General features: G+C 36.7%; 1 pseudogene; it reads right to left on the bottom strand.

The window, feature by feature from the left end:
* Nucleotides 1-2,482: 2,482 nt before the first annotated feature.
* Nucleotides 2,483-8,667, bottom strand: LOC114170272 (annotated as a pseudogene).
* Nucleotides 8,668-25,238: the final 16,571 nt, after the last annotated feature.

Here is a 25,238-nt window from a genome sequence, read left to right as displayed (position 1 = left end):
AAATAGGGTGAAAGATGAACTTACTATGTTATTCACTCTGATATCAATGAAGGAAGGGAATTTGGTAGATGTTATTTTTGGCATTCTACCTTGATTTTAGAACTGAGGCATATTAGGACGAGGCCAAATGGGATCAAATTTTGGCCTTGAGTGTGAATCGAAGCAGAAGTCCCATATTCTGCCTCGATTCTTATGAGAACTGAAACCATATGGTGCTATAGAAAATCAACCCTAGATTCTTTCGCCACCTTTGAACCACCATGGAAGCCGCCATCCATCTTCGATTCACCAAAAACAACCACACCATCTAGGAACCTCCACCACTTGCACCTTCACACATCAATGAGTCCACTATCGTCTCACAACATGTCTCCGAAGACAAAACCACCAACGTTCACCACAAATCTGCACCATGAACAACAACACCATGGATTGTAGCAGCGATTAACCTTTTAGTATTGAAATATTCTTTTTTCATCCTTTAAAAATTCGTCGATCACTATAAAAAGTATTGGAATTATTAACATATGTATATTCGTTGGTAAATTTGAATAATCAACAGATTTTACTGACGAACTTTGATATTTTAATTATTGACAAAAAATTTGTCGATAATATAAATTTAATTTATTGACAAAAAAATCGTCGGTACTTACATAACTTAAAATCCATCGGTAAAATCCGTCGATAATTTTAAAAATAATTACCGACAAATCTGTTAATAAAAAGAGTAGGAAATTTTCCAGCCAAATCTGTATTACTAATGAATTTTTGTATAGGTAAAATTCGTCGGTACGTACATAACTTAAAATTCATCGATAATTTAAAATTTTTTTACTAACGAATTTATTTGTTGAAAGTTTAGGAGATGTCGCAGAGGCGCAGCGATGACGAGGTGGTGGCACAACAACGATGCGACGGTGGTGTAGAGGAGACATGGTGGTGACACAATGGGGGTGATTAAAGAGAAAGAGAAAAGAAGGAATAAAGATGAGTGTGGGAAACGGGGTGTCGGTGACGATGATAGTGGCAACAATGGATTTACCGAGATGGAGTGGAGGAGGTTTTGGAAGAAAAAAAAAACCCTTAAAGGAAAAAAGAAGAAAGAGGGAGGAGGAAGAAGATGAACTAGTGCGCACTATTTACCGACATATTTTTTGATCGATAATTACCTACAAATTTTTTGGTCGATAATTATTGACGAATTTTTTAATCAGTAATTATTGACGAATTTTATCGATAGAATTTTTCATGGTAATTACTGACAAAACAAAATTTCTGTCAGTAAAATTTATCGACAAGAGTTCTATTGACGAATTTTTAACCGCCGATAATTCATCAATAATTTTGCTTTATCAACATATTTTAAACATTACCGACAGATTTTAATTATTGATAATATCAAATTTTCTTGTAGTGAATGATTTTAATCTATTTTCTAGGTACTTATAAGACAAAAAAAATTATAATTGAACATATTTTTATTCATTAAAAATATAATAGAAATAAGTGTTTTTATTTAAAAAAAAAGTGAAACGTATGATTTTCAAATATTGGAAAAAAAATGTCATTATCATTTTATTGAAAACTTAAAAATGAGTATATTTTAGTATTAAAAGAGGTGTGGTGTAGTTTTATTTTAATTCAAGTAGGTACTCTTGTTACTTGTGTATATTTGGAAGAAACTTCTCATATAACTATTTGGATGACGTTGAATTCGAAATAATAAATATTTTAATTCTTTACTTTAAATTGATGACAAAAAAATAATTTTTTGAAAAGAAAAGTTCATAAATATTAAACTTCGAAAATCACTTCAAGATAAGGAAGCAAAGGGAACATAATAATAATTGAGAATACAAAAATTATAAAAGAGTTTTAATTTATCCAAGCTATGTTAAATCATATTTATTTATATTCACACTTGAACTATTTATTGAATCAATCTCTCTTTATTTGTATTTTCTATAAATTTTAACTAATAAAAGAATATATTGAAAGAAGTGTTACAAGATTGTCTTCCCTATTATTTATATGCTACAACAAATATTTTATATAATTTAGATAACTCAATAAATTCCATTACACATAATCTTATGAGTTTTTTGTGACTGTAAAAGTAAGGCAGAGAGAAAATTTTACTAAAAAATTATCTTGACAGAAATTAATGATCAATAAAACCATTCAGAAAACAACTAACATGAAAAAAGCCAACAATGAATATGACAAGAACAATTGATTTCATATATTGAATATTTTTCTATCTTGGCATACTCACAAAAACACAAGACAAAAATTGTTCATCATAATAATGCGCTCTCTATGCTTGTATAAACAATGGTTTTTAGAACACTTTGTCTTGTACAAAGAGAAAATATCTTTCACGGAATAAAATTCTTAAATTCCTTTGGTCTTAAGCGATTGTGATAGCAAATAAAAGCAAAGATGAAAAACCAAATGAAAAACCCTACATAAGCAAGTGTGGGTGAAATGGTTGTCAAAAGTGTGAGACTAACAGCAGATCCGATTCCAAATAGAAGAATGAACAAGATTGATAATAAGTGATGAGAGAACAACGATGACACAAGCATCATCGCCACTGAATAAAGAAACCCCATTAAAGAAACAACCATCAGTGTTTCTTGTTGATTCACGAATTCTTGATCTTCCTCCCACTCCATTACAATGTGTTTTTGTAGTGATTGACTTCTTGTTCCCTAGAAACAAAAATTAAATTCAACGAAAGAGAATGTTATGTAAAGTTTGAATAAGAAATGTTCTAAAAAGAAAATAAAAATACTCGCATGCATGAGTTATTTTCACAAAAAAAAAAAATATTTAGTGAATCACAGTAGAGAATAGTGACTTTATAAGAAGTGCATTTCAAAACAATTACTTGGATATTAGTATGGTTTCTATTTCTTTTGTGTTCAATCTTTAATGCTTAAGGAAAGATTATGGTCATAACTTTTTGAAGAACTTTTGCAAATTTGTGTTGTTTAAGTACTGTTAATTAAAGTAATACATTTTACTATAAAATTAATGTTTTTATGAAAATGTATAAACATTAATCATTTATGAAGTATTTAAACTTTTGTGTTTTAAAATAATATATATATATATATATATATATATATATATATATATATATATATATATAATCACCAAAATATTTTATAATATCTAATATCTTTATGCAATATGGAATTTTGAGATTTCAAAAAATATATATAAATGTCAAATTTAATAACGAAATAGTCTAACGGTCTATAATTTATATGCAAGTGTTTTATTTTCTTTTAATATCATTTTTTGGAAATGTAAAATATACCACGATGATGAGCCAAAGCCTTCCTAAATCTAAAGGCCAACACCAAACACTCCCCAAAACAACAGAAAATTTTCTCTCTTCTTTCACACTAGAAGGGAAAGCAACTCATGCAATATTGCTACAGTGCATTTCTCAACTTGGTCACTGTTTGACTCGAGATGAAACGTATCTTCGTATGGAGAAACTGTTAGGATTAGTAATCCAATATCTCACTAATACCATGAACTCTGCCGGTTTAACCACTTCCCCCAACACCTTTATCCCACCCCCATGACACTATTCGTGATTCCGAACCAACCCACACACACCCACTGCTACCCAACGCCTCTGAACCTCAATTACAAAACCTTGTTTCCAAATATTCCTCCCTTTTCACCATCCCTACAACTCTCCCTCCTTCACGCCCCACTGACCATTCTATTAGCCTCACCCCAAATTCATCCCCCATCTCTGTTTGCCCATATCGATAACCTCATTTTCAAAAGCATGAAATCAAATCTCAGGATCAAAAGATGCTTGATTCCGGTTTTATTGTGCCTAGTACCAGCCCCTTCTCTTCCTTAATCCTCCTTGTTAAAAGGAAGGATGTCACTTGGTGCTTTTGCGTTGATTACAGAGCATTAAACTCTATTACCATAAAGGATAAATTCTCAATTCTTACTGTTGATAAGCTTCTTGACGAGTTAGGTAATACCTGTTGGTTCTCGAAATTAGACCCCCTTTTGGGTTTCCATAAGATTTTAATGGTGCCCGAGGACTCAAGGAAAAATGTTTTTCGTACTCATAATTGTCACTTTGAGTTCAGAGTTATGCCTTTCGAGCTCTATAACACCCCCTCAACCTTCCAGGCAACGATGAATGATCTCTTTCAACCTAACTTGCGTAAGTTCATCATTGTATTTTTTGATGATATTCTGGTGTATAGTCCCTCTTTGGATTCTCATATTACACATCTTGACATCACATTTGATGTACTGCATTCAAATCATTTTAAGTTGAAAGGTAACAAGTGTTTGATTGGGCATCATTCCATTCAGTACTTGAGGCATATCGTTTCTCATCAGCAAGTTCAGTCAGACCTTAATAAACTCGAAGCAGTTTACAATTGGCCTAAACCTACTACGATCAAATTGCTCTAAGGCTTCTTGGGCCTTACGGGATTCTATAGAAAATTCATCCAAGGATACACCTCCATTGCTCATATGTTGACCCAGCTTTTAAAAAAGAACGCATTCCTTTGGAACGAGGAGGCCCAGTCTGCTTTCGAAAAGCTCCAGCAGATACTCTTGCAAGAACCTGTACTATCGATCCCTAATTTTGAATCCACATTTGTTATTCAAACTGATGCTTCAGGTGTGGGAATGTGTGCAATTTTATTTCAGCAGGATCACCCGATCGCTTATTTCAGCAAGCATTTTTGCCCAAATTACGCAACTCATCCACGTATGTGAGAATTATGTGCAATAACATCTGCTATCCAAAAGTGGCATCAATACCTGCTTGGCCACCATTTCATAATCCAAACAGATCAGCGTTCCATAAAGGAGCTTATGCATCAGACTGTACTCACCCCAGAGCAACAAAAATATCTTTTTAAATTGCTTGGCTATGACTTCGAAATCTAGTATTGTGTAGGAAAATCTAATAATCTTGTTGATGCCCTCTCACGTACTGATGTTACTGAGAGTTCCTTGTTGGTCATGACCATTCCTCAACTTAACTTCCTGGATGCCCTTAAATACTCCCTTACTACGAATGATGAATTTCAGGATCTTAAGGGTAAAACCTCTGCTGCACAAAGTGATTTTCCTCACTACATGTTCACCAGGATTTCATCACCTTCAAGGACAAGTTATGGCTACCTTCATCCAATCCTTTTATTCCCTTACTCCTCCATGAATTCCGCTCAACACCAATGGTTGGGCATACTGGTGTTACTCACACACTTAGCAGGTTGTTAGCTCATTTCTATTGGAAGACTATTCGTAAGGATGTTCAAGATTTTATAGCCAAGTGTTCAGTTCGCCAACAGACAAAGATACCTACTCAGCGAACTCTGGGCCTTTTGCAACCAATACCACCACCTTCTCGTTGTTGGAAGGACCTCTCTTTGGATTTTATTGTGGGTCTTCCATCATATAAAGGTTTAACAACAATCTTAGTGGTGGTTAACCACTTCTCCAAAGGGACTCATTTTGGTATGCTTCCCCGATCCTTCACAGCCTTGTCAGTTGTTGAGCTGTTCATTAATATTGTCTGTAACATCATGGCATCCCTCATAGCCTCATTTCAGATCGCGATCTGATTTTCGAGTAAATTGCAGAAGCGATATTTTGGGCCATTCCAAATTACCAACAAGATTGGCAAAGTAGCTTATGAGTTGGCGTTGCCTACAACAACAAATATACACAATGTATTCCATGTCTGTTTCTTACGACCTCACAAGGGACCCCTTCCTTCTCCTCTCCAATTACCATCAGAGATTCATGATAACCAACCAATTCTAGAGCCCACTACCATTATTGATTGGAAACGAGTTTCATCTTCTACGGATTCGCGTATTCTGGTCCTCGTCCAATGGCAAGGCATGCCCCTAGAAGAAGCTAGTTGGGAACCGCAATTCAAAGACCAATTCCACCTTGAGGACAAGGTGTTACTCGAACTAGGGGGAGATGTTAGGATTAGTAATCCAATATACCATGAACTCTGCTGGTGTAACCACTAAGACAATTGAAGGGACCCCACAAGACTCAACTGAGGTCCCAACACATGAAGGAAGGCCACAGAGAGCATAACGTTTGCCTCAACGATTTTCTGATTGTGTTGTGACATATGTCCTAACCCCAGCACAAAGTGAAATTCTATTATGAGGGAATGATGGGGAAGGAATCTTGCTTATTTGCTCTTTTGTTTTTTTCTTCCCTATAAGACGCTTAGGCCAAAAGTGCATGTTATATATAGCACATTGTTATCGAAAAGACGGGGAGATTTTATGCAGAAATTACTTCTTCTCTAAAAATTCTCTACTTTTCTCTGTACCGTGCTAATTCTTCTCGTGACATTGCCTTTCAGAAACATAAGGCAACTTTTGACAATTCTCAACCCAAGTCTTCACCCTGTTTACTAAATCAAAACCTTTTGGAAAATAAATAACGGAAATGCAATATCATGACCTCTTTTATCTCCGGTAATGCCCAGGTTCCTTGCCCTCTTTTCTAAGTCATCAGACCCAAAAAGCTCCTTTCTCCCTAAAACAAGCTCTAAAGCAAGCACTTCTTTTCCTGATGACGGATCTTCCACAACGCTAACATCAAAATAATGAGGGTAATCTGCCAAAAGGGTCGTCACATAATCATGAGGAAGACCCATATCCCACTTTAGCTTCTCAATTAAATAAAGAGGCAATTTGTCATGCCAGCAAGCATTAGAAGCCTTGAGAGCCTCTAAACAGTGTTTTCACGATTAGTGGGAGAGTTATGAACAACCATTTCTTGTTGGTGGATGTAAAAGGATTGAGGTGTGAGTTTGACAACTGGAGGAAGACCAGGACCAGGTTGAAATTGTGTAAACCTTTTTGACATGAAGAGGGATTTGGAAGGAGATGAAATGATTAGGTTCTTGAGAAAACATATTTGCTTGAGATCTTTCTCTTTCAGTACTGCGTTATCAAGATATGGGTCTCGAACCCATTTGACCTTTGCATTTACAAAAGTCCTGATATGGTTAAACAGACATGAACAACCAGCTCCCTGTAGGGTGGAAACAATGTTATAGGGTAAAAAGTGTTTTGTAGCTTGTGCGATGCTAATAAAATATAGAATATAAAGGTCATCATATAAAAAAAGAAAAATCTGCATAAACTAATGCAGTGTGCCATTGTTTTATTACATTCAAAAAAATAATGATGTGTTAGATTCTCAGTCTGAGTGGTTTAGTCTATTCTCTGAACACCTTCTGTAACTACAGACTAACCCCAGAATTTCTTGTAATAAGGCAGGTAATAATGCCCAGCCGGGAGAATAAGATTTCTTGCTAGGCTTATATTGATATTCCTAATATTTGAGATTTGAGTTTGTGAGTTCACGACTCACAATTAGGATACACATCAGAACACAAACGGAAATCCAATCAAAAGTTTTCTTCAAATTTCCAATACAGATAAGAACACAAAATATTTGTTCGCTTCCAGAAAAGATTCAAAATTTGAAGAAGAGAATATAAATTAATACCAAGCATCTATAAGCAACATAATCATTGCTTAGTTCAATTAAAATCAAGTAGAGATAAATCGTCAGCTACAAGAACACTCTAATCATCCTAAATAATAAAAAGAAATATTTAAACATAAAATAGTAAGTATCCAAACCACGATTTCATTTATTTCCTAAGTTTCTCCTGAATAAAACTTTTAAACCATCGGGGTTACATATGGATTCACCCGTTTTGAGCGCCAAAAAAGACTAATCTCCAACATATAAAATTAAAAACAGCCAAAAGGAAAGTCTGTATAAAAAATTTTATGTGAAAGCATCATATAAGACTTAGAACGGAACTTCGGTGCAATTTATAGGTAAATGAAGACGCCAGAAACACCTAAAAAAGAAAATGCATACATTGAACGGAGAAGTGAAGAATTGAACAGATCTCAAATAAATGAAGATGAAAAGTACCTGAATGAGGGAGATATCAAAGCATCGAAGCAAAGAAGAAGAAGAAAACGACGTCGTGTAACGAGAACCCTGAAAAATATGCTTCTTTTGTTTCCTGTTCAATCTCTAAAACGCAGAAAAAGATGGTTCATTTCGCCTCTATGGTATGCGACTCTTTCGCTCGTGAAATAACTCACCGAAAAAGAAATTGTAACAGATAATGAATACAACTAGTTATTATTATTATTATAATTAATTTAGAAGTTTATTTTCTAATTTTTATAAAAATAATTTATATACATTAAAAAAATAATACTGTTAACTAATAAAAATCACGACACATGAATTTTAAGCTAATAAATAAAGAAAGTCAACACAATAATATTTTTGATTAGCGAGCAAAATGAACAATATTTGTAGAGCCCTTTTTTTCAGCCCCAATCTTTAAGGGCTGTTCAAGGTCTCATGGGTATAAGGATTGGTCTATAGGGAGTTTAATAATCCAAAACCTGCTCTAACTCACTCATTCGTCTCATTTCAGAATAATAGTTCTCCCTTACTCTCTCTTTGAGCAGCCGCGAAGTTCCGCTAGGGTTCAGTCACTGTTTTTCATCAAGTGAGCTCAGATTAGTTTTCTACTTTTAGTAAGTTAACCTCCAACTCATGCTCTTGTTCCATTCTGTTCATTCTTCGTAGTTCCACTGTCTTCCAGCTCTCGAAGCTACTGCTTGAGCTACTGTTCGTCACGGTTCGGGTGTCGAAGTCCTCAACTAACCCCTTTTCAGGTAATGGAAGTTAGGGTTTTGCTATGAGTTTATGAAATATGTTATTGCATTGTTTGGATTGGTTTTGGTCTGTTATGCGAGTGAACAGTGGGCATGGGCTGATAAGCTCGCCCAAGCGAGCTTGCCTCGTCTAGGCGAGATGAGTAGAGGTTCGCCAAGGCCTTTTCGTGCGAGGGGTCACTTAGGTTTGTTGAAAAGAAGTGGTTTTATACCTATTGTGCACCCCATATCGTGTGATGGCATGTAGCTTAGTGGTGGAAGTTGTGTGTAATGCATACAGGTGCGGGGTTTGAACTTGGGTGGCTGAATTATGCTTTGTGTGTTGGTTTTAAATTCTTTTTCTCCTTAAAGTTGTGGGGCCCACGAAACTCTTTCATATAATTTTCTCTCTCCTCATTCACGATAATGGTGCAAGGATTGTTGCATTATAGCTTTTGGTTCATGAGAGTTTGTAGCCACTGCCACATTTTTTTGGTGATATCAAAACGTAACTCCTTCATTTTTTTTCCTCTGTTAAGATTCTTTTAAAAGAAAACATTGTTGTTATGGTTCTTTAAAATAAAAACAGTGGCTGCTATTTTTTTAACGTTGTAGCCACTTGCTATATATATATATATATATATATATATATATATATTTCTATTTTTGTTTTTGAAAATTCTTGCTGCCATATAGTTTTGAAAAATATAAACAGAAAAGGCTAGGAATAATAGGAGATAAAATTTAGTTTTAAACATGAGGGTTTTGGAGAGGGGGAGAACGAGAAATTATAGAGAAAGAGACCGAGAGAAGCCATGGAGAAGTGAAATGAGGCAGCGAAGTAGATGTTTGGAAGAACTTCACGAGGTAGGGGAAGTTAATTTTTTGTATACTGTCATTGTTGCCATGAATTCTGTGGTTGTGTTATTGTTCTAATATTGCATGAAGCTGAGTTTGCCTTCTGTTTTGGTTTAAATATTGGCCTTATGTTCTCGTTTTCTTATGGTTTAAAGAATGAAGTTGAACTTTTGAGTTTGTTTCTTATTCTCTACGATCAATGAATGAATTCGTGATGTTTGTGGCGTGGTATTGTGCATGTTGTGTATCTGATTAATGGAGCGGGTTGGCAGTGCGACAAATACGGTTCTACAAATCGTTTTATTGGGCTGATCGTAGTGGGTTTGGCATTGGTTGCATGGTTTGTTTCCCTTTCTCGGTTCATTTCGTTTAGGTGCAGCCATAAGATTTGTGTAGTAGCTTGATCTTATAATGTGTTAGTTTTTTTTAAAGCAAAGCCTTGCAACCTAAACCTTGTGAGTGCCACGGTAATGTACCCAATGATTCATGTTATGTTGCAACCTTTCCTTCCTCTTTCTTTCTTTTCTCTCCTTCTACAAGTATTGGTTGATGCTTATAATTGGCATGTGTTTTGTGTAAAGTTTTATTTAAAACCTTAACATGCATAGAGGGGTTTTCTCTGCACGGTGCAATGCAGGGCCGTGTAGGGCCACACGTTATTAGTGGTTTATGGTGCTAGTAGTGTTAGCTTATACACGTATCTTGGTGTCATGGTGTGCATGGGGTTCGATTTCCTTTTTGTATGGTTTAAAAGTGAAATTGTTTAGAAAATTGGTGGTTGTTACGGTGCAGTGCAAGGGTTCCTTTCGGGCTTCATTATTCTTCCTCATCACTGAAGAATTGTAGGGTTTTGGTTTCGGGTTCCTTCGTTTGGTGCAGTTGTGTTTTACTCATACCACATGTTTTCATTTGTGGGTGCAACGCATGTAGCTGTTAGTTTTCCTAAGACTTTATTCACATTGCAGGGGTGAGAATGGGTTCCTAAATTCTTTCTCTTTCTTCCCTTTCTATTATTCTTTCACATAAAGACATGCGCTTCTTTTCATTCACGGGGAAAATTAAATAGTTATTTAGTTAATTATTTAATTAGGACGGGTAATGAGAACATTTAAAGCAATAAATGTGAGGGACTATGATGTGAAAAAGTACTAGCTCAAGTGGTTGAGAGTACTTTATTGTGTGTGAGGACTTGGATTTGAGTCCTATGTGTGTCACTTTGATGTTATTAAATTATGCATTTTTATGTAATTATATATTGAATGCATGGTGTCATAATAAACTCTTAGAATTGTAGGACTTATCATGAAATAAGGATTGGTTGAATGGTTTGGCTTTGGTTGGGTATGTGTATAAGTGTAGGTTCAAACTTGGGTGAGAACTAAATAATTCCTTTTTGCCAAATTTTTCCTTGTGCATGAATATGGAAGGGTTAGAGACCTAGCAGCCAAGGGAGAGGTAAGCTAAGGGCTGGAAAACAGAGAGTTAATTAAACATTTGGTTAGCCTTAGTGTCATTTTTATTTAAAATTCGTGTAAGCCACTAAAGGAGCAATTAAGTGATAGTGAGAGAGAAGGTTAAAAGAGGAGAAAATAGCATTGAGGGTTCGTGGTAATCATAAGCAAAGGTTTTTCCAGAGGATTGGGGCTGATAGAGTAAGGTAGTGAGGCTGAAATCGCAAAGGTTGGAGTGGAAAGCAAAGGCTAGGGAGGTTTTGGTGAAGGGATAAGCACATCAACCCAAATTTAGCAAGGAATCCGGGTAAGGGGAGTTGTTTTTGCGTGCTATTAATAGTATACACTCTGTTGTGCCTTGTACGATCGTAATTGCATGGATTATCTGACTGGTATGCACTGTTTTTCGTGATTTCTGGGTTCTGCCCAGAAACCGCCTGGCGGGCATGCATGGGCCGCCTGGTGGTTCATTTGTCTGTGTGTAATTTTGGGTTCTGGTTGCTTGAACTGCCTAGTAGGGATGAATATCCGCCAGGCGGCGCGTCAGTGTTTGCGCTTGTTGTTGACTTGCGTTCTGTGCAGGGTCATTGAGACTTTTGATTATGATTTTATGTATTGAATGTATGGACTGATTAGAATTGGGGTCTAATGGTGTATGAGAATACCTTTATATGTTAATATGAATGGAGTGGGGCTATTGGAATGGTAGAACCCGAGTTGAGGTATTAGGGTTCATGGTGAGTACGAATTTGAGGACAGTACGTCAATGGAAACTGGGTTAGTAAATTAAGTATGATTTATGGTGTGACATTGTCTGGGTAGTATAAGTCGGATTCTGGCCAACTTGGCTCGTTGCAGGTGCAGCAACCTAGATATTTTCCTGGGTTCTGGTATACCGCCTGGCGGCATCTAGCTTGCCGCTAGGCGATGACGGGGGCAGTGGCGTAATGCGTGTTGTTTTCGAGTGGTCGTGAGAGGAGAGGCTGAGAGGGATATAGGTAATTACAAGAGGACATAGTAAGGATTAATATACTTAGGTAAGAGAGCATGGGAGTGGAGAGTGGTTGATAGTATATTCATGCGATGGGTTGTTGAGAGTTGAGTTATTTAAAGGAAGAAATCGGATAACATTAGTCAATGGATCAAGATTTGAAAGCTTAGAATTCTGTATAGTTGTTGTTAAACATCCTTGATGGTGTGTTGTGGGTTTTATGTGTTTTGGAGACTTGTGAGCTTAGATGTAAGTCATGTGATTATGTAATGTTAAGTGGAACAAGATGCGTGGCAGTAAAGCGTGAGATAAGTATGATGAGAAAAGGGTTGATAATGTTTCTGAACTGAGTGCTTGTGATAAAGAATGGAGTGTGTTGTTACTGTAGTAGTGGTTGACCGTGAGAGAGTAACGAGAGAGAATGCCTAAATGTCTCTGTTTTAGGTACAGGAGCTATACTTGGGAAGGGATAGTGCTGGAAATCAATAACTCTGATAGTACAAGTGTACAGTATCTTCTAAAGCATTCTAGAATTGCATAATTAACCACTTTGGGTGCTAAAACCAGTAGCAGGGAGCTACTGGTATGGCGCCTGGCGGTCCACTGAATACCGCCAGGCGGTAGCCTTAGTAGGAGAGGGTTATGCCTTGAGTGGCGCCTGGGGACACGGCGTGTTCCGCCAGGCAGTGGCGGTCAGACAATGGCGCTGGAAGTGCTTTGACGCCTGATGGTGAGCTGGTACCGCCAGGCGGTCTGGAACAGTTTCGCCTGGCGGCGTGTGGGCCGAGCCAGGCGGAAATACTGTTGTTCTTTGCTTTCTGGTGTGTTGTTTTAATTGATAATGATGCTTTGCTTGGATCGGGAGATGCTGTGCCATGAGCAGGTAGGTTCATGGATGGTGTTTGACATGTGATGATATGAACGGGGAGGTTCATATCTAGTTACTCTCATGTGGGGATACGAGCGAGGTAGGTTCGTATGTTCCGTGTCCACGTTGAGAGATGCCACGTGCGGGGAGGTACGGGGGCTGGTGGATCACATGTGTTGGACTACGGGCAGGTAGGTCCGTAGAGCAGGACTATGAGCATGGAAGTTCGTAGAGGCAGGACCAGGAGCGGGCAAGTTCGTGTGAGCATCATGTTCCCGAGTCCAAGGCTAACAAATTGTATGATTTGAAGACTGATAAGTCTTGGGGTTAAGGTCTTGGCCAAGAATTATATATAATGAATAAGATGGGTAAACGATTTATCTTGTGTTTTATATGCTTGTTATTTTATTTTCTCAGCTCACCCTTTCTGTTTGTGTGTGGTGATGATCGTGTAATTCGTTACACGGGAGCAGATGTTGATACAGGTGGTGCTGAGGATGTTCAGATGGCGGAGTGAGGGCTAGCATGGGATTAGAGCTAGGATTTTCTCTTACATGTATTACTTTACGTTTTTATTATGAACACGAATAATGGAAACTTGTAACAATCGACTAATTATGTTATAAGTTTTGGTGCGTGCTTTCATGAAATTAAATTTTCCCGCGTTGGGATTTTTATCGAGACGACTATTAATATAATTATTTTCTTTTATTATTTATTTTTAAGTAATATTCCCTTGGGATGTTACACTTCTGCCATTTTCCTTCATCCTCCTAAATTCTTTCTCTTTCTTCTCTTTTTCTATTTATATCTCACATGAATGCATGGAGATAATGGGGCCCACGTGTTTTTTTGTTTCTTTTCTTTAAACCATTCATACCACATTTAATGGTGTTGTACTCTTTAGCTTTTGGTGCAGATATCACGTAGGCAATTGGGAGGGAAAGTTAAATCAATTAATTTATTCTATTTGTGGGACCACTTTTTTGAATGTTAGTTTTCTTTTGGTGCAGCTACATTTCTTTTGTTTCTTCAAATGTGTACGTTGTTGGTGGGTGGTAATTGGTTGGTGAATGGGTGTTTCATTGGTTTAATTATTTGCTCATGTGAATTAGGTGTGGAATATGAATTTTGTTTTCATTATGGAATTTGGTTGCTATGCATCATGTGGTGGTGAGTACTTTGTTGGCAATATGTAGTTCTCATGTGTTGAATGTTGGGAGTAATTTGCCTTGTTTGAAGAATCTTGTTGGAATTAAATGTTGTGTGAGATTTTCTGTATCTAGGAACCCAGTGAAGACTCTTTCGCCTGTGTGAAGCAGTGGAAAGAGGTCCTCTTTGCCTGTGTGAAGTAGTGGTAGATGATTGGTTCGAGTGTTGTACCCTCTCGCCTGTGTGAAGCAGTGGGGAGGGGAAAGATGTTTCACCTTATTTCAGCTCGTTGCGAGTATAGTGCCCGATGTGCGACGCATCAACGTTTTTACTTATAATTCCTTGAGGAATAAGGGAGACATCTGGCTGCGATAAGTGGGACACATCGAACCATTTATTCTAGGAAACTAGATGTTGTTGTGGGGTGAGAGGCCACGAAAAACCAAAGCTTGATTATGATCACTATGTTTGAAGATTTTAGATGAATGTGATGCTATGTTTGGATTTGGTGTTTGTGTGTTTAAACCAAGAATGGATTGTGATCATAATGTTTCCGTGTTACTTGAATGTGACGTTGAGTATTATTGAACATGTTTTATTTATGAATTTCTTTTATGAATATCATTGTTTAAGGTTAGCTTACCCCTATTTGTTTGTTTGTGTGTTTGTTTTATTTGCGATGATTGTATAACGTGTGTATTATACGAGAGCATATCATATTGTAGATAATCTTGGCATGGAGTAGATTGACGAGAGGCTAGGGTGGACTCGAGAGTTTTTTTAATTTATTTAGTTGTTTTAAATCAGATACTAAAAACTATGTAATTTTCTTTTGTTCGAAATTGTTATTTGAATTTTTTTGACAACCTAACATTTTGAACTACGTAATTTAAATTAAGTTATAAGTTTTTTTATTAGTACATTTTCAATGATAATCCTTTTCCGCTATACGAGAAAGTTTTTTAACGTTTCGTGACATCCCAAAATTGGGGTGTTACAAACACAAAAATCTAGCCTAACACCCTACAAGAATCACACTCACAAACCTAAAAGCACATAAAGTAAACAACCAAAGGCACAAGAACTACAAAACCTGATGGTGGCTCTCCATAGCCAACCATACACGAGTTCTTTAAGCTAATCCCAAACTAAAATGCCTCCAAGATCTTCAATCAATACGTTGCAGTTGTGTAATGTAGAGAGAGAGTTTTTTAGTAATAAATGATAAGTTTTTGCGCTCAAAAACTCAATTGTTCCTCTACTCTCAAAAATAAAACTTATATAGTCTGGTTTAAGTGAAATAAATCGGTTGAATTTTAGGTACAAACAGATGATTTCACTTGACTTAAGTGAAATCAGTCGATTGAAAAACAATTTAACTGATTGAATACATTCATACCAGAAACTATATACAACAAGCCTCTTAACCTATTAAAACCCATTTTAACAAATTAAAACGGACACATTAAGACTAACAAAACATCTAACCTATGTCATATAGCCTACCAACATGATAAAACATGTAATCATTTCATTTAACACATTAATTACTGATTTAATACAATTGAAACATAATCTTCAAGTGGATTATAAGACCTGGGAAATTGGAATAAAGAATAATAAATAAATTACAAACAATTGTGGGTTGGAAGTACCCTAAGAAAATTTATTGACAAGTCTTTGGTAAGGAATAAAGTCAACTTAAGTGGTTGAGAGGACTTGGGTTCGAGTTTGGTGTGTGCCATTAGTGTAATTTTAATTGTGTTTTATTTTACCAAAATATTGTAAATGTGGAAGCATGGTTTAAGTATGTATGAATGTGTGAATTGACAAGAATAATGTGATGGTTTGTTGGTGTGCATGTGTAGGATGTGTTGGAAGGTTATGGGTTTGAATCTTGGCTAGAGTAAGTAGGCCCTTTATATTTTTATATTTTTGCTAAGTGATGGAAAAATCTAGAAACTGTAGAAATCCCCTGAGAAACTAGAGAGGTAGCAGTTGGGGTGCATTGATCAAAAGTAATGGTCATAAAACTTGAATTTAAGTTAATTTCGTTTTTATTATTTGTATTATTTATTTTGGACTGAATGTGTGGGAGAGAGAGAAGAATGAGTGAGAAAACAAAGAATCATAGTGTGTGTGTCAAGTGAGGGTTGAGAATTGCAATCCAGAAAGGGAATCAGAGTGGAGGCAAGGAGAGGAGCTTTGGAAACAAAGAATAATTCATTGAAAATTGTTTGAAGCTAGGAAATCGGGTAAGAGGAGCTATCTATATTTTTCTTGTATATGTGGTGTGGTTATTGGTGTTATTGTGTTATAAAACTCGAAAAGATGTTAAAGCGTGAGATTTCTTGGTGATTGTTGATGCGAAAGTGGATAAAAAATATGTAGGGTCTGCTGTCTATTGTTTTCCTTTTAGGGTTGGATGTGTTTTCATGGGTGAGTACGTCGGGAGAGTTGGAATAGAGGGAAGTTGCATGAACACAAGTTGAAAAATAAATAATTAGGCAATTGAAGTGTAAAAGATCATTAGGATTTGGAAAGTTATTTAGGTGAATTGATACAGTGGAAACCTTTATGAAAAGATACAAAAAAAAAAAATGAATCCGGAGGTGAATTAAAATTCTGGATTTCAAGATGTAGATATATTATATGTATTCATATAAAAGTATAAAAATGCAAGTATGATTTTCTATATTAATTATGTAGGAATATAGACAACGTATATATATATATATATATTATTTATATATATATATAATATTATATTAGGCATGGTATCAAATAAAGCTAATCTAATATGAATAATGGTAGGTTGATATTACGTTTTGGTATCAAAAGTCAGTGGCATCGTGTTTTGTGTATATATAATGTATTGTATATGGTAAAGATATATTAAAGGCTTTTGTAGTTGAATTATTATTATGTTTGCGTAGCGATTAAGCTAGGGGTTGAAATTGTAAGTATGAAGTTTTATTAGGTGTTGATCGTTGGAATAATAAGAGATTAATATGTATTGGCAGCAGTGTAAAATAATGATCTATTAAGTGTGAAATAAGTTTATAAAATGGGTGCAGTCTTGTAATTGACGATAAATTGGAGATCATCGTAGAGAAGAATGGTTGCGAGGTGCAGAGGTTTTTTTATGAGTTATATTATAAAAAAATAAAAAAATAAGAATAAAAAAAATAACGATGTGATTAATGAAGGTGCAGTAGAATTATGTAGTTGGTGCAGCGCTTTAAAAAAAAATGATTCTAATATATAATATATACATGTATATATATTATAAAGAAACATGTTGCAAAATATGGTTTCTGGTTTTGGATTGTATAATGTGAGATTATATGACTATGTGTTGATGTTAATTTTGGGTTGACACGAGGATTTGGTTGGAAGGGGCTTTTGTAGGTACTATTTGAGATGAATCTTGGATTTGGTATTAAAATATGCATTATTATGTTGTTGTTTTAGAGCTCCTAAGAGTATGATTAATATATATATATATATATATATATATATATATATATATATATATATATATATATATATATATATATATATGAATAATTGATGTATGGGATATGTGTTATTGTTTCTGGGAGTGCCTGGTGCCTAGCGGCGAGAGGTTTTGCCAAGTGGTCTACAACGCAACTTTGTCTGACGGTGTTTAGGCAACGCCAGGCAATAGAGTGCGGACAATGTATTGATGCGGGCGGGAAGGTTCGTATCTTTTGTACTCTTGTGTGGGGATACAAGAGGGGAGGTTCGTATGTTCTGTGCTCACACTTGAGGCTGCTATAAGCAGAGAGGTTCATTGTAGGTGTTCACGCATGTTGGACTACGAGCGGGCAGGTTTGTAGAGTTGGATTACGGGCGGGGAGGTCCGTAGAGTTGGACCACGAACGGGTAGGTTCGTGGGAGCATGATAATCCCTAAGAACCAAGGTTGTGAATGGATCTTTCTCATATAGGTTATGAGATTGAGGTGGAACGTTATAAAGTCAATAAACTAAAATTGTCTAAGATAGATTGGGTGAGGGTTAATTATTATTATTTTATTGTTTGTATTATTTTTTTTCTCAGCTCACCCTTTCTGTTTGTGTTTGGCGATGATCATGTGACTTGTCACGTGGGAGCAAATGTGAATCCATGTGAGCGTGCTGATGTGTAGGGACTGAGCGGGGTAGACTAGGGGATGATTTACTTTATATTTTAATTTCAGACATTGTAATAAACTTTATGAAGCTTTTCTCCACTATGAGCTTGTAATAATGATGTCACAGCGTAATATAACTATAGCGATAAATTTTTAAATTTTCCCGCATTTGGGAATCTTATTTATTATCTTGAATTTCAATAAAGTTTTATTTTATCAAGTAATATCCATCTAGGGTGTTACATGGATCTCCATCAATCTTCATCAACCACATATGATCTTCATGCACTTGGCTTTATCAAATCTTTGCTTCAAGCTTTCTTATGCCAACAACTTCAAGCAACTAAAACCCACTGATTAAGCATGTTGTGAACAACCCATACCTATTAAGCATGAATATAAGTCGATTTAGGTGCAGAAACACGAAATTGAGATTAAGCATACATCAATTCCGTGTTTTACCATGAAAATTCAACCTGAAGAAGGGCAAACTAGAATAGAATTCGAAAATGAACAACAACCTCATGGTTTCATTTCAATTTCTTCAAGAAATCAATACAAAAATCTTAGCTGGAGTCTAAAACCCTCCTTAAAACCTAAGAAACACATGGTCCTCTCAATTCTACCACTCATATTTAGAAAAATGCCATTAAAGGCTTTAGAATTACAAAAATGCCACTATGGACCTTAAATGTTGGCGCAATGATGTGGACAAGCTAATTGACATGGTGCAAATGTGGCAATGATGTGGGAATGACGTCGCAACTCTCTCTTCACCTTATGATTAGCATCCAAGCTCCAAAATTGCTTCACAAAATACCTAAAAAAAATTAGAAATGAAAATTAGACCAATTAATGCCAAATTAATCAAAATTCGGTATAATGATCCAATGAAACCCAATGGACTAAAATGCAACAAAGATACACAATTAAGCACTAAATATCCATAAAGATGAGCACAAGAAGGCAATAAAATAGGGGAAAATAATGGTTTATCAGTCCCCAATTTGGTGGGAGTGTCAATTTGGTCTCCACTTTTAAAAACATTTCCATTGTGTCCCAACTTTTGAAAAATTGTCTCAGTTAGGTCCATTTTAAAAAAATACTAATGACGTTAACAACATGCCACATGTCAATATGTGTTTTTTTAATTTTTAATTTTATTTTTGAAAAAAACATTTGTCATGTATTAGGTCCTTGGTGTGACACATGACACTATTAGTGCTATGTGGCAATATTATGCCATGTGTCAATATCACTACCAAGTGTCATTGTCTTGATTTCAATTTAGTTCCTATATATGTCTTTTTGATTCATTTAGTCCCCACATATGTCTCTTTGATTGAATTTAATCCTATTATTTTTTCAAAATAGATGCAATATTTGTTTCTCTCCAATTTGATACCAAATTTATTATTTATATAAATGTTATACTATTTATATAAATATTATATTGATATTTTTTTTATTAAAATTAACTTACAAAATTAAGTATTGATATTTATATTAAAACTTAGTGGCAAAGTCATGATTAACAAGACATGGGTTAACAATTAAGAAAAATATAATATGTTAAAATGTCATTTTTAATAAAAAAAAAGTAGTAGTATAACATTGATACAAATAATAAATTTGGTCTCGATTTGGAGAGGGACAATATTGCTCTATTTTGAAAAAAAACTATTTTTGGACTAAATTGAATCAAAGAGACATATGTTGTGTCTAAATTAAATTAAAGAGACATATACGGGGACTATATTTAAATCAAGATAATGACACTTGACAATGACACTAACACGTGCCATTACCTTGCCACGTGGCACTCTTAGTGCAACGTGTCAGTACAGGAACCTAACACGTGGCATTTTAAAAAAAATAGAGATTGATACAATTGAAATGTTTTAAAAGTAGGGACCAATTTGACAAATTTTCACCAAAGTGGGGACCATCTAACTAATTAAACCTTAGTTTTATGTTGACTTTTCTTTAATTGACTTAAGTTGAGTTGACCTTGTTTACTTGACTTGAGAGTTGACTTGTTGACCTTTTTGTTAGGTTGTTTGTTTTCTAGGAAGAAGTTAGACGAAACTTGGAGGAGGATAATACTAATTGGAGTGAAGGAGAGGCTTGGGCTTAAGCCCACACCCCCTTGAGCGCACATTTGAAGAGTTAGAGGAGCTTGGAGTTGACCTTCATTGTAGAAGGTCAAAGGCGCCACATAAGAGCCACAAACCCCTTGGTCAAGACATTTCCTTTTTCTACCTAGCTTCTAGAACGTTCAATTGTGTTATTGCTAGTGCACCCTTTAGCTTTGTATTCTTACTAAGAGACCCTTTCCTATAACTTATAAAAGGGGCTCTCCTAAACTTGTGAAATGGTTGAATATTTTGAGTCATAATACCTTATGTTTGACCATTTATGAGAGTGCTCTCCTTTGAGAGTGTTTCTTCTCTAGTCTTATCTTGAGTCTAAAGCTCAAGTGGCAACATCTTTACTTATCTTGAACTGGTGAGCCCTAGTACCCCTCAAGTGGCGTGATCCACCATTGAATCCCCATCCTCTTGTTCATCTTTTCTTCTCTTTTTCGTTCCGTATATGCTTAATTTTATGTGCTTGTTATGCTTCATTTATATTTGTGTTCTTAGCTTCCATTAATTGAACTTCTCTTTTTCTCCAGAGCCTTGGAAGTGAACCTTCACATCTAGATAACCTTGGTTATCTAAATGTCAAGTAGGGATCTTCCTTGAGCTTGCTTGACCACCACCATGTATTGCTAATTCTAAATGGGTCTTTATCAAAATCTCTATGCGAAAATACTAGTCCCTTAACTATTTTAACACAAGTTTTGCATTAAAAAAAGATGTGTAAAATGACCAAGAGATCAAGTCTATGTCTAGAACCAAACCTCTTGGCTATTTTATCCATGTCTAGGTTCCAAAACATTTTCCAATGATTAGATACACCAAAAGGCATAAATATTCCATCATGCACATGAAGAATATGGATAGAACATAAGAGTAATGAAAGAGATTGTATTGCATAGGAAAAACTACAAAAAGTATAGTGTTCCTGCAGAAACAAATAAGAGATGTTAAGGACACAAATATCACCTTAACTTAATCTTCAATCTCTCGAGTTGGCTCCTTCTCAGCTTGCATAGGCCATATGTTGATGTACACGGTTTGGACCCTTGAGGGGTTACCTGTGGAGAGGGATCCACTGAACAAGTCAACAAAAAAGCTCTCAAAAAAGTCAAATCTCTTGATTAAGGGATTAATGAAAGCGTACCTTTAATTGTTGAGGTCCACTGTATTTATAGAGTTATTAATTATGTTTGCGCTTCTTGTGGGCTGAGCCATTGCTTGGGCCCTAGATGGGCCTAGGCCTAGCCTAGGCCCTAAGTTAATGTTTGTTGGTACTAGAGATAATATTCTAAGTCAGGCTCTTATGGAAGTCCATGTGCATGGGGGCTCTAAGAGGAAAGCTGAGTTGCCGACCAGAGCTGGTAGGGGAAAAGACGTGAAGAAGGTTAGGGTCGCCTTGTTGGGGTCAGGATCGTCATCTGGTATGAAGGGACCGGAGGCTAGACTCATCGAGTTATTGGAGACCGTTGTTCATCGCGACATTGAAATAAACTTGTTTGAGACTCTGGTTAACTCGATTGACAGCATGGAACTGAACGCACTGATGAAGGCTATGATGGAGTTTAATAGCAAGGCATTGATATTGGGACGCAGGGTGGGATCTCTATACCAAAGGGAATTGAAAGAGGATAGTCAGACTAGAGTGGAGGAGTTGAAGATCCAGGCGAACAACCATGTTGAGGAAAAAGCTGCTAGGAAGAAGGCAAGGGAGGAATGGATGAAGGAGAAGAAGAGGTTAGGGACATGGAAAGTGCGATGCCTGGATTCGGAGAACAAGTTAAAAGGAAGGATAATGGAGCTTGAGCCCGACTATGATGAAGTGAAGGAGAAAATTGGTGGATTGGAGTTGGAACTAGAGGACCTCAAGAGTTGTATTATTCAAGAATATATCAATGAATTTCAAAAGTGTCTACGACAAGCGGCCTTTTTTTACAAGGATATCGATGTATCAGATAGTAGATTCGACGTCAACAAAGATGTTGTTGATGGTGAGTTGGTAAGTGAGGTTGGAAGCAGTCCTGAAGAAGAGACTGATAAGGTGGCGAAGGGGCCAGATGCAAATGTCGATGATGCTGTGGTGGTGGAGGATGTTGATGAGGAAACAACTTAGGACTTATGTTTTAGGATTCTTATTTGATTTTAAGCCTAAGTCTGTAATAATTCGTACATTGCTTTCGTTTCTTGTTTACATGTTTATACGTCGTACACTGTTCTATATTCCTGTTAATATGGATAACGTTTGTGGTATACTTGTTGTTTGCTTGATTCTGATAGTTTATATCATAGGAGCGCGTTTACTTGAACGATGAGGGTGTGAATATGGTGCAATATTATTTGCTGCTGAGATTGCTTAATTTGTTAAGTGGTGTTTTGTGATAAACATGCTGAGTGTGCGCATGAATCGTTGTAATAGGTGCAATATTCATTCTAGGTTGCTTACTTGTGGTAAGGGTAGGGAAGTTAAATGATTTAAAATTAGATAATGGATGTTCGACCTAGGCCGCTTACTTGTGGTAAGGATGGGGAACTTTAAACAGTCAAGATTAGAAAGGGTGTTCGACCTAGGCCGCTTATTTGGGGTAAGGATAGGGAACTTTAAATAGTCAAGATTAGAAAGGGTGTTCGACCTAGGTCGCTTACTTGTGGTAAGGGTGGGGAACTTTAAACAATCAAGATTAGAAAGGGTGTTTGACCCAAGCCACTTACTTGTGGTAAGGGTGGGGAACTTAAACAATTAAAAGTAGATAATGGGTGTTCGACCCAAGCAGCTTACTGGGTAGGGAACTTAAACAATAAAAATTAGATAATGGGTGTTCGACCCAGGCCGCTTACTTGTGGTAAGGGTAAGGAACTTAAACCATTAAAATTAGAAAGGGTGCTCAACCCAGGCCACTTACTTGTGGTAAGGGTAGGGAACTTAAACAATTAAAATTAGATAATGGATGTTCGACCCAGGCCTCTTACTTGTGGTAAGGGTGGGGAACTTAAACAATTAAAATTAGAAAGGGTGTTCGACCCAGGCTGCTTACTTGTGGGAAGGGTAGGGAACTTAAACAATTAAAATGAGTGGGCATATGGTAAAGAAACCCTATGTTTTATTCATGAATTTTGGGGTGCCTTGTTAAAAACTCCCTGGCCAAAACCCTCCTTAGGGAAAAATGCCAGGTGAGAAAAAAGAGTACACCTAGGCTTACAAGTGTTCGATATATCAGTTTAACTAAAATAGAATTTTAAATGAGATACATTCCACGTATTTGGTATCTCTTCTTCTAAAAGTTGGTCAAGCTTATAAGCACCTCCTCTTGCATCATCACGTATTCGGTATGGTCCATCCCAATTGGCGGAGAATTTGCCATCTATCTTTCTTGCACTGTTGGTCATTCTCTAGACTAGGTCTCCTTTCACAAATGATCGTGTGCATAGGTTTGCGTTATATCTCCTGGCCGCCCTTTGTTTGATTGCCATGTTACGGATTTGTGCTTTGTCTCTTAATTCAGGCAATAGATCGAGGTGGGTACACATATTCTGTTGGTTCTGGTATGAATCGTATACTTGGCGGCACAGAGAAGGTTCGTCAATCTCATCCGGTATCATTGATTTCGCGTCGTATACTAAGCTGAAGGGGGTTTCATTTATAGCAGACTGGGGGTGCATCTCTGGGCCCAAAGTACTTTCAACAAATCTTCCAGCCACCGGCCCTTGGCGTCATCCAAGCGTTTTCGCAATTCTACTAGTATGACATTTTTGGCAGCTTCAGCTTGGTCATTGGTTTACGGATGCTCTACAAAGCTGGTGATATGTTTGATGCCAAGGCCGGTATAAAATTTGGCAAGCTCCTTGTCTATGAATTGTCGGTCATTATCAGTTATGATGGTGTGTGGCACGCCATAACGACATATAATATCTTTCCAAAATTGCTGGATCTGTTGGGCTGTGATAGTGGCTAATGATTTGGCTTCTATCCATTTGGTGAAGTAGTCGATGCCTACTATGAGGAATTTCACTTGTCCTTTTCCTGGGGTGAAGGGGCCGAGGATGTCCATTCCCATTTCGCAAAAGGCCATGGGGAGAGTATGGAATGGAGTTGTTCTAGTTTCTGATGGATGAGGTTACCATGCTTTTGACAAAGGTGTGGCAATCTACGTCCATAGTTGGCTAGAAGTAGCTGGCTCTGAGTATTCTGGTGGTCATGGTTCGTGCACGAGAGTGGTATCCACATATGCCTTCATGGAGCTTCCTCATTACGTATTGGGCTTGTTCTGTTGTAATGCATTTGAGCATTGGTTGGTCGTACCCTCGCTTGTATAGGTCGTCACCTATCATCGTATACCTTGCGGCCTTATCCAGCCAGCCTTTGTCAGTATTGGGTGGGGGATTACCGATTTTGAGGTATTAGATGTATGGAGTTGTCCAGTTTTCAGTGTGGTCCAGGTTGAGGCAGATGTTTGTTATAGATGGTGCGAATAATGTCTATTGTAGGAGGGATCTATGCCTCCTCTTTAACTTAGTACTTTCTAGTTTAGATAGGATATCGGCTCTAACATTTTCACTTCTTGGGATGTGTTGGACGCATACACGATAGAAAGCAGATTGGATGAAATTACGGACCAGATGATAGTATTGCATGAGAGTGGCATCTTTGATTTGGAATTCATCGTTGAGATGGCGCACCGTGAACTTGGAATCGGTCTGGCATATGAGTGTTTTGACGTCGACTTTGCATGCGAGAGATAAGCCAGCTGGATGACTTCGTATTCGACTTGATTATTGGAAGTTTTGAAGGCAAAGTGTACGGATTTTTCAATGAGGATATCGTGGGGGCCTTTCAAGATGATGTCGGTGCTTGCGCCCTTTGGATTCGAGGAACTGTCT

Source organism: Vigna unguiculata, chromosome 11, assembly GCF_004118075.2.
Source record: "Vigna unguiculata cultivar IT97K-499-35 chromosome 11, ASM411807v1, whole genome shotgun sequence".
NCBI lineage: Eukaryota > Viridiplantae > Streptophyta > Magnoliopsida > Fabales > Fabaceae > Vigna > Vigna unguiculata.
Note: the sequence above shows the minus strand (reverse complement) of the source record. Positions and strands in the feature narration are given on the sequence as shown.